This window comes from Octopus bimaculoides, chromosome 3 (genome assembly GCF_001194135.2).
Source record: "Octopus bimaculoides isolate UCB-OBI-ISO-001 chromosome 3, ASM119413v2, whole genome shotgun sequence".
Lineage (NCBI taxonomy): Eukaryota > Metazoa > Mollusca > Cephalopoda > Octopoda > Octopodidae > Octopus > Octopus bimaculoides.
The window spans coordinates 125,732,509-125,742,153 of record NC_068983.1 but is presented as its reverse complement, the minus strand read 5'-3'; the positions used below and the strand labels follow the sequence as shown (position 1 = coordinate 125,742,153).

The following is a 9,645-nucleotide window of genomic DNA, read 5'->3' as shown; positions in this document are numbered from 1 at the left end:
TATATATATGTATGTATATATATACATATACACGCACACAGATATACACACACACATGTATCACACTTTTAGTTCAAACATTGTCAAGTATACAAGTAGGCCTGTAAGATATACATCGTTATTTATTGTTTTTAATTAATTTTATTCTTAGCATTTATAATTTTGCGTTACTGCTTCATACCATTTCGTGTTGAGCGTGTTGTTTTGTTTTGCTTTCCTTTTCTCTCAAATGTATTTTGCTATGTAATTCATTTTTACTTCCTGCTTTTAAATTATTTGATGTATTAACTTTGTATATGTTTCAAAATGTTTTATACTTATAAATTTTAATTTATTTCCTCATCTAATTACTCTATGTGTACACAATTCGATATAAAGAAATTTATATTCCTGTAATTTGGTGCATTAGACTGATCAAATTGCGTATATATACACTAGCGTTTCTGTCTTACTGTGTGCATATGTTTCGTTAATTTATTTGAATTTCTTACTTAGTTGAAATTTATCCTTTTTGTAATATCTCCTTACAAATAATAATAATTTAGTTTTTAATTTTTTAGTCAAATTATGTTTGCTTTAATCATTTATGGTTTAATTTTCCTACTTTCAGCAATTTATCAAATTCTATATAGTTTCAATATTTTTTCCAATCTTTATAATGTGCCGAAATTGTAGCATCTATTAACAAATGACCGAGCAATACGACGCTACATTATTTAATGTATGGCATTCGCTATATTGGGAGCAGTGAAATATTTATCGTAATGAAGTTTATTTGCATTTTCGTCTCTTCTATACTAAATATAACTTATTATTGTACATTTGATTTTAAATTTATGCTATATGTTTTTTTTTTGTTTTTTTTTTTCAAAATTAAATATTTATTGTGATTAGATCTGTGGAAGATACTTTCAACAGCATATGAAATAATAAAATGTCATGTTCAACGCATTATGATGAAATATACAAATTATATTTTACTGTTAATACCATTTAGAATATTTTTGTTGCAAATGGATTTGCTTCATTTACATTATGTTTCACACAAATATAAAACTACGCATTTTTTGTAACAATAATTTTATTTGAACGTATATTGAGCATATCTACAACATTAAACCATTAAAGAAAAGTTTGGCTTCTATGTATTTCTGCATTATCATTTCTACAACATGAATGTAAACCCCAAACTTTCAATCTCATATTCAAAATAATCCAAAATATGTACTTCAGATTATGTATATTTGTCATTGACCATATACAATTTTAATGACTATCTTTCTTTTTGAGATTTGTTTGAAATACCTCATATTTAACAAAGTTACACAGCAAGTTTTAATGAGAAAATTATTTGCATATACTATGGCTAAAATGTGTTCATGTGAGAAACATTCATTTCAACATTGAATATTAAATTTCAGCCAATGCCTCATATCAACATTTCAAGTAATGTAAAGGCATGTGTCAGAACAAAAGAGCTAGGAAAATATCTTTAAATATTTCAACACGATCCCGAACACTTTTCTAGGATTACAAACAAAAGTTAATCTGTATAACCCATTAAAACTGAATTTGGTTGTAATCTCAGGCAATCTACAAAAAACATGTTTATGAATGACAATCGTGAAGAAGGAACGGCAAAGATATTTCAAAAAGATATATCAGATGACACAGGAAGTTAAAGGTTATAGAGGGATATGATTCTGCATGGACGTTTAACCTCAGGTGGGGAAAACATGTCGGTTTTAGTTGTCATGCTCTTCCAAGTAGAAATTACTCACAGTAAAACAAATAGTTTTCTATCATAAAATAACGTAAGTGTATTGTCTTCAAATTAAACACATTCATCATGCAAATAATTTATGTGAGAAAATATAGAGATGACGTACAAAGATTGAAGCATATTTGAAAATGCAGAAGCAACATTTACACACACACCATAGAAAATATTTTATTTTTAAATAAAATCTATTATTTATTCCTGCAACCTTTTGCACTAAACTTGAATTAACATTAATGGTCAAGTAAAAATGCTGACAAAGAGAAAGGAAAATTGCTACCAACTATCGTTAAGTAAAGTTAAGTATTATGGCGAGTAATTGATACCATTAAATATTCAAATAAACGATGTGTTTCAATATAAAGTCTCTTTGCACATAATGCAAAAATAGTGTGCGAAACCATATAGTGATATATATTTGTATGCAATATTATGATATAATAGGCAATGTATTAATGAGGACATTAATCTGTGTTATCTGCAAATGTGTCTACCTTTTTAAAATGCGTATTCATCTCTTGACATAATCTGAACTCTTTGCAATTATATATCCATTAATAGGATCTTTTCCAATATCATATCGTGATTCATAGCGAAATATATATCTGCATGTATTACGTAGATCTTTGAAATACTTTTAAATAATTTTTTTTCTCGACATCATTTTTGTTGTATACTTTCCTTTCTTTTATTCTGAATCCGTGTATTCTTTGAAATTATATTTCATTAAAATATAATTCATTTATTCTTTCCTACAATTAAATTAATCTATTTTATTAGCTTCTTTCTTTTCAACTATACAACATTTTGATATAAATTGTAATTTATTTCAGTGTCTAATCATTTAATTGAATGTAACTCGCTTTGATTTCGCTACGTAAGTATAATGGTTTCACTTGTATGCAGAAATACACATGTATTAGTGTTATGATATATATGTGCACATGTGTTTAATTTCTTTATTTGTATCAATTACAAATACAAATTTAATTATTTATATTATTATTACAAATGTCTAATATGAATGTAAAATTTAATTTTGTACTTACTACGTTAGTATTTTTTTAATTTTATGATTTCATATAATTAATATTTCATGGAATCCGTTATCAATCCGTTCTGCCAAATTGAATGGCGTCTTAGCATTGTATCCTGGAAAATTTACTCGTTCTCACATATTAAAATATCGCAGCCGTTTAATTATTAAAATAAACTATTGTCTTATACTAATTAGTTGTTAGCGATTTGATTTGACGTGTACAAATTATTCTTTCAAATACAAAGTTTTTTTGTTTCTAAAATGTATTTAGTAATTAGGTAATTAATTTGAAAATAATCAAGTATCAGTATACCATCCCCTTTGAAATTCTAATTGTTATGTCTGTTTAATACTTTAAGTGTAATGTTTACATTTTATTTACATTAGCAATAATTTTTATTTAAAAACGAATTTGTGTAATTGAGTATATTACAAATTAAAATGTATACAGCCAATGAAGTGGCAATTTTGCAGAAAGGTGAATTGACGTTAAATATTCTATTAATCCAAGTAACTAAATATTGAATGTAAAAATATAAAGCCCGAAAACATAATTGAATCTATTTTCACAATTATTGACTTATGATATTTTTTCAATAGATCTGTCTTATAATCTTAATTATCAGCTCTATAAAAATTTGCTCTCAAAATTATCTCTTGATATTTATGATAGCGTAAAAAGAACTAACTTTCATGAGAAGTATTTACACTTGGTACAATACGTTTTTATATTTGGTATTACTATTTTAGTCTCTTGAACAGATATTTTCATAAACAAAACTAACAAATCGTGATGATTTTGTTATAATTACTTTGTTCATAGACATTATATGTTTTGGTATACCGGAGTTTCTATATTTATATTATGTAATATTTAATTGTTTGTAAGCATTAATAAAATATTTTTACCTATATTTTTCATAGGAATTCAGTAACATTTTTGTATCCAATAGAATAAATCTGTCAAACATTTGAGATGAATATTCTTTCCGGTCGGAAATTTCATCTCTTATCATTCCCTTAACTCAAATTGAAATGTACATATTTTCGACGTAAAACTGTTCAACTTCAATTATACCTTTGATCATCTCACATGTAATCTCTCAGATGATGATCATCATAATTGTGTGTGTTGGTGTGTGTGTGGGGATATCTTATTAAAACGTTATCATAGATGGAATTATTCGCAATGATGTAATATTAAATGACGAAGACCATGATGTATTTTTATCACAGAACGCTAAATAAAAATATTATAAGAGATTCAGTCTCTGGAGTGAGTCTTTAAAAGGCTGTCGGAAAACAATTCTACTGTAGACTGAGAAACGTCAGCTATTTATTTATTTATTTATTTATTTATGTGTTTCAGCCAAGTGGCTGCGGTCATGCTGGTGCACCAAATCGACTCAAGCCAATGTCTAACCTTATGATCTTTGTTCATACGTAAACCTTAACATTCAATTTGCGCCCAGAACAATAATTGCAGCACTACAGGACAAATAGTTAATGCACTGTGTACTTATCCGTTTGTCTATAGCATAGAAAACGTGGCACATGTGTCTTCCAAATGTTATAATTGAATGTACATCCGGATACTTGTCGATGTACTGCTCTTGTTGTATGAGCAAAATGGCTTGCAATTTCGAGCATAAGTGCCTAATATCTAGTTGTGCCAGCATTTGTACACTGTAATACTCGTCTTCCGACAGATTCACCTCTATGGACATGTATGACCGCTGTGTATCTGGTTAGCTTAATCACGGCAGTTTTGTCATGTTTTTCGGTATTTGAATGTTGCAAATAATTAAAACCTGTTCTTGTGGAATCATTCAAAAGGCAAATCTTGTGTACAGTGCTTGTCTAATTAGACTGAAATCCAAACTGAAATCCTCTGGTGTAACCAGAGTAACGGGAGTAACCTGATCTTCCTCCGGATGAGGTTACTGATGAAGTTGCCGAAAATATGGTGTTCTGAAACACTATATTCTCACAGTTGTTGTATTTGCCTCGGTAGCTCTGAGAGCTAATGAACTATAAACTCTTCCATTCTGCCTTGAATAATAATAGTTATAATTTTATAATTTAATCTGTTGCAGTGAGGTCTGGCAGAATGTGACCTTAGTCTATATCATGTTGCATGTAACCGAAAGCTTAAAAGTATTTCTTACTTTATAACATGAAACCATACGGCTGGATTAATTGAGAAAAAGTCCGGTAATTCCATTCCAACTGTACTAATAAGCGGCGCCTCTAATTCCTTGGCGGAAATAATGAACTTGAAATGAAAGCTGTTCTTTCAGATGCCATCACAAACAATTCTTCGAAGGTGAACAGTTTCATAACGAGTTATTTTGGTAAACACGTTTTATGCTGTGTTATTAACGAGTTGTCGTATGTAGCCATTTTAATTGAATCTTGGTGATCAATATGGTACTACATATATATATTGGCGATGATGTAAATGAAATTAAAATATTTATGTTCTTCCTACCGACCATAAAATTCGCGATATAGTAAATGCACGAACAGATTAGTGTATACTTTTTTCTGAAAAAACCGTACACAAACACACGTAGTTGTATACACACCCACAGAACATGTATATACACTTTTCTATATGGCGGTTGGGAGAGCGAAAGAGAAAGGTGAAGAGATAGGGGAGAAAGGTAAAAGTAGTTTAAATAAACGTTGATTGATTTACTTTCTTCGAATTGTGATCGTAGACAAATTCTGAACATTATACATACCTACATACATACATACATACATACATACATACGTAGTACATACATACATATACAAATGCATGCATATATACATACATACATACATACATACATACATACATATCAGTTAGAGCGCCATACATGTTATCAATATTCACTTGGTTTCCAGTTTAATGGTTATATATACAAATGCACAAGTAACACCCAATACTGAGCGGTAAATAGCTACAAATAAGTAGTGAAACGAATTTACAAGCTATACACGGAAAATATTAATAAAACGGAATTGGAACCGCCACCATTAAATGGATAAGCAGCGAGTGCTTATGGGCAAAAAGAAATGCGTGAAGAATAAAGAACATGCAGCACAACGATAGACGCTATACCTGTAGAAGGCTTAGATTTTCTGTCCAAGGAAAGAAAATAGATATGGATCAGTTAATGAGGAAATTGTTTCCCTATACTTCTAATCTGTGACGGAAAATTTGATTTATGCCATTTCGATGAGTAGAATATCAATGCCATATGCTGCAACTGTCCAACAATATCTGCAACAAACTTCTCATGAGATATGACGTTATATCTAAAGTTATCTGCAATGCTTTCTATAGAAATTATTGTCCAGCTTCCTATTCTCAAAGAAAAAAGTAATAACACATTTTAACTAAAGAATACCATATGTCATTCAGGTAGGAAGAATATCTCTGTATACTCCAAATATGCCAGATGAGATTTTACTAAACAGGGATTAAAATCTGTACTCTACTGAAGATATCATCTGCCCTGCGGATGTAAATGTTCCCATCAAAGGGGCCATTCTATGGAAAGCTAACGAGAAGCTAACACTTGTAATATACCGATGATATATTTATATTTTTATTATCATAGGTACTGGAGTATGCAACAAAAGAATCTTGTAAAAGACGAAAAAGTATATATAATTATTGATATAATGAAAATATTTAAATAATTCCACTTATTTCCCATGAAGACGATACTGTGGGGATTGAAAAAATGCACAGAAATCAAATATGCATAATACACATGACGTACTGAGAAAATTACACAAGTAGACATGTTCAGTATTAAAGAAAATACTTGCGACAAGCATAGTACGTAAATGCATGCTTATCAACACATGTGCCTAATATATGAATACACTAATAGACATATTCACCAAACAAAAAAAGTGTTCTAAAATTAAGAAATTGGAACTTAAATGCATGCTTATCAACACATGTGCCTAATATATGAATACACTGATAGACATATTCACCAAACAAAAAAAGCGTTCTAAAATTAAAAAATTGGAACTTAAATGCATGCTTATCAACACATGTGCCTAATATATGAATACACTGATAGACATATTCACCAAACAAAAAAAGCGTTCTAAAATTAAGAAATTGGAACTTAAATGCATGCTTATCAACACATGTGCCTAATATATGAATACACTGATAGACATATTCACCAAACAAAAAAAGCGTTCTAAAATTAAGAAATTGGAACTTACCATTTTGTTAGTGAATGGTTTGAATTCTGCAAAGGAAAAAGGAAAGCATAAATCACAAATGCGTGCATAGTTATATGCTAACATACACACGCGCATTCGTATAGACACACATGTATATACGCACACACACACATATGCAGGTAATTATGTGCATAAACAAATTAGACACATTAAATAAATTAAATATATTAAATATAATAGTTTAGGTATGAAATACAAAATATGTATATACGTATACATGCAAGTCGAGAGAAAGTAACAGGGGAAGACTTTCAGATGATTAACGTTTAAGTTTAAATATATAGATATCTGTATTAATAAGTCCAGCTTACACATACTCTTTTACTCTTTTTTTTTTGTTTCAGTCATTTGACTGTGGCCATGCTGGAGCACCGCCTTTAGTCGAGCAAATCGACCCCAGGACTTATTCTTTGTAAGCCTAGTACATATTCTATCGGACGCTTTTGCCGAACCGCTAAGTTACGGGCACATAAACACACCAGCATAGGTTGTCAAGCGATGTTGGGTGGGGGGAAAAACACAGACACACAGACATACACACACACACACACACACACACACACACACACACACATATATATATATATATATATATATATACATACATGCGACGGGCTTCTTTCAGTTTCCGTCTACCAAATCCACTGACGTCTTTGGTCGACCCGAGGCTATAGTAGAAGACAGTAGAATATGCTATATTAGAATATGCAGCCATGTTTGTCCAATTAACATTGGATAAGACGATCCTCCGACATTGGGTTAGAGACGGATTTATAATACTTTTCGTCCGCCCCTTTAATTTTCTGTCGTTTGTACTCTGTGTGAGCTGGACCTATTAACGTAAATATCTACGTATTTATAATTAAAAATTCATTATCTGAAGATCTCCACCTTTTTAATACGTATAATGTGTCTATTTTTGATCCTCATAATTGCCTCTATCCCCGCTCAACCTGATCCTTCTTATAGCCTCTCTTTAACTTGTAGAATCAATTCCTTATAAAGACATCGGAGTCTAAGTTTGAATCATTTGAGCACTATGCCCATACGGAGAATGTCTGGATCTCATCTGTAGACAATAAATATATATGTTTCTGCAGTTTAGTTCCTAGTTAGATCTGACTATAAAGCTATTGAATTAAATGTTCTAGTCGTGATCGGATGATGGCCTATATCTACTGACAAAATGTGAACTGAGTACTACATTAATTAAGATAGTTGGATAAAAAAAAAGTAAAACAATTTGGTTTTTATTGCTTATAGTATTGTAAACTTCCTTAAAATCGGTTTTCCGGGCTCTAACACATTCTACTATTATAGTAATCGCTAGAACCTCCAGCAAACAAAAGTTTCGGTTAAATTTTACCAAATGCATATTTTGTAGAGTGAACAATGCCCGCCACTAATTCCCGTTCTTCGCTGATATTTTTCATTCCAAAGCCTTGTTCTTCAAAGAGCCGCTAAAAGAAACGCTTTGCGACTCGCAACATTACGACTGAGAATTCTTTTTCACCATCCCTCACGTTCGTGCTGATAGTCTCTGTTAAATATATTAATACAACTATTCAGTCTTCTTACTATATTAGACTGTAGTTGTCCTAGATATATGTAGCCTAGAAATATTTCATTGCTGCAATGTATCTTAGTTGTTGTTATTTTCATGCATTTGCCACGGTTGTTACAAAAGGTTATATTGTGATTGTCCCTAGAAATTAATTAAAAGTAATACATATTTTACAATAGTCCATACAATTTCGACTGTTCAATTGTTGCAAGTAGCACGTACACAGAATAGTCTTTGTGCATGTATGCGTGTGTGTGTGGGTATGTGTGTGTATATGTACATACATATATGTACATGCATGCATACATATATGTTTACGTAAGTACACGTACATATATATACATATATACTTTGGTATGCATATATATGTGTATGCGTGTACGTGTGTGCTATGTGCACGTGTGTGTACATACGTATATGTATATATACCTATATATATATATGTGTGTGTGTGTGTGTGTGTGTGTGTGTGTGTGTGTGTGTGTTTGTGTCTGTATGTATGTATAGATATAGATATATTGTTATAGATACTTATACGTACATATGTACATCTGACTATCTCTGTATATATATATATATATATATATACATACACGTACATACATACACACATACATACATACATACATACATTACATACATGCATACATACATACATATATGAGCGCATGACCTAGTGCAGTATCAAATCTTAATGACGGTGAGCATATTCAGCTAACCTAAGTCTCTTCTGTACATGTGAAGTATGTATTGCGAAGCTCGCGTACAGTACTGAGTTTTTCATTCTCAGTGTACACTGATTGATGCTCAAAGCCATCCTCACCACTTCGGTCTAGCAGCCGTCCATATCTGAGTGAATTTCTTGGTCAGTGTCCAAATTTCAGACCCGTACAATACCACAGACTCCACTGAAGCAAGGAACAGACGGATAAATATACATGCATACATACATATATACAAATGCATATATATATATATATATATATATATATATATATA

At 30.8% G+C, this 9,645-nt stretch overlaps 1 protein-coding gene across 2 annotated transcripts in view; it reads right to left on the bottom strand.

The window, feature by feature from the left end:
- Positions 1 to 9,645, bottom strand: part of LOC106875338 (FMRFamide receptor-like) — a 558,102-nt gene that overhangs the window by 94,209 nt on the left and 454,248 nt on the right. For both annotated transcript variants that reach the window (XM_052966544.1, XM_052966543.1), the window contains exon 3: positions 7,062 to 7,087. The gene's annotated coding sequence lies outside the window, so the exon portion shown is untranslated. The remainder of the gene's footprint in view (positions 1 to 7,061; positions 7,088 to 9,645) is intronic.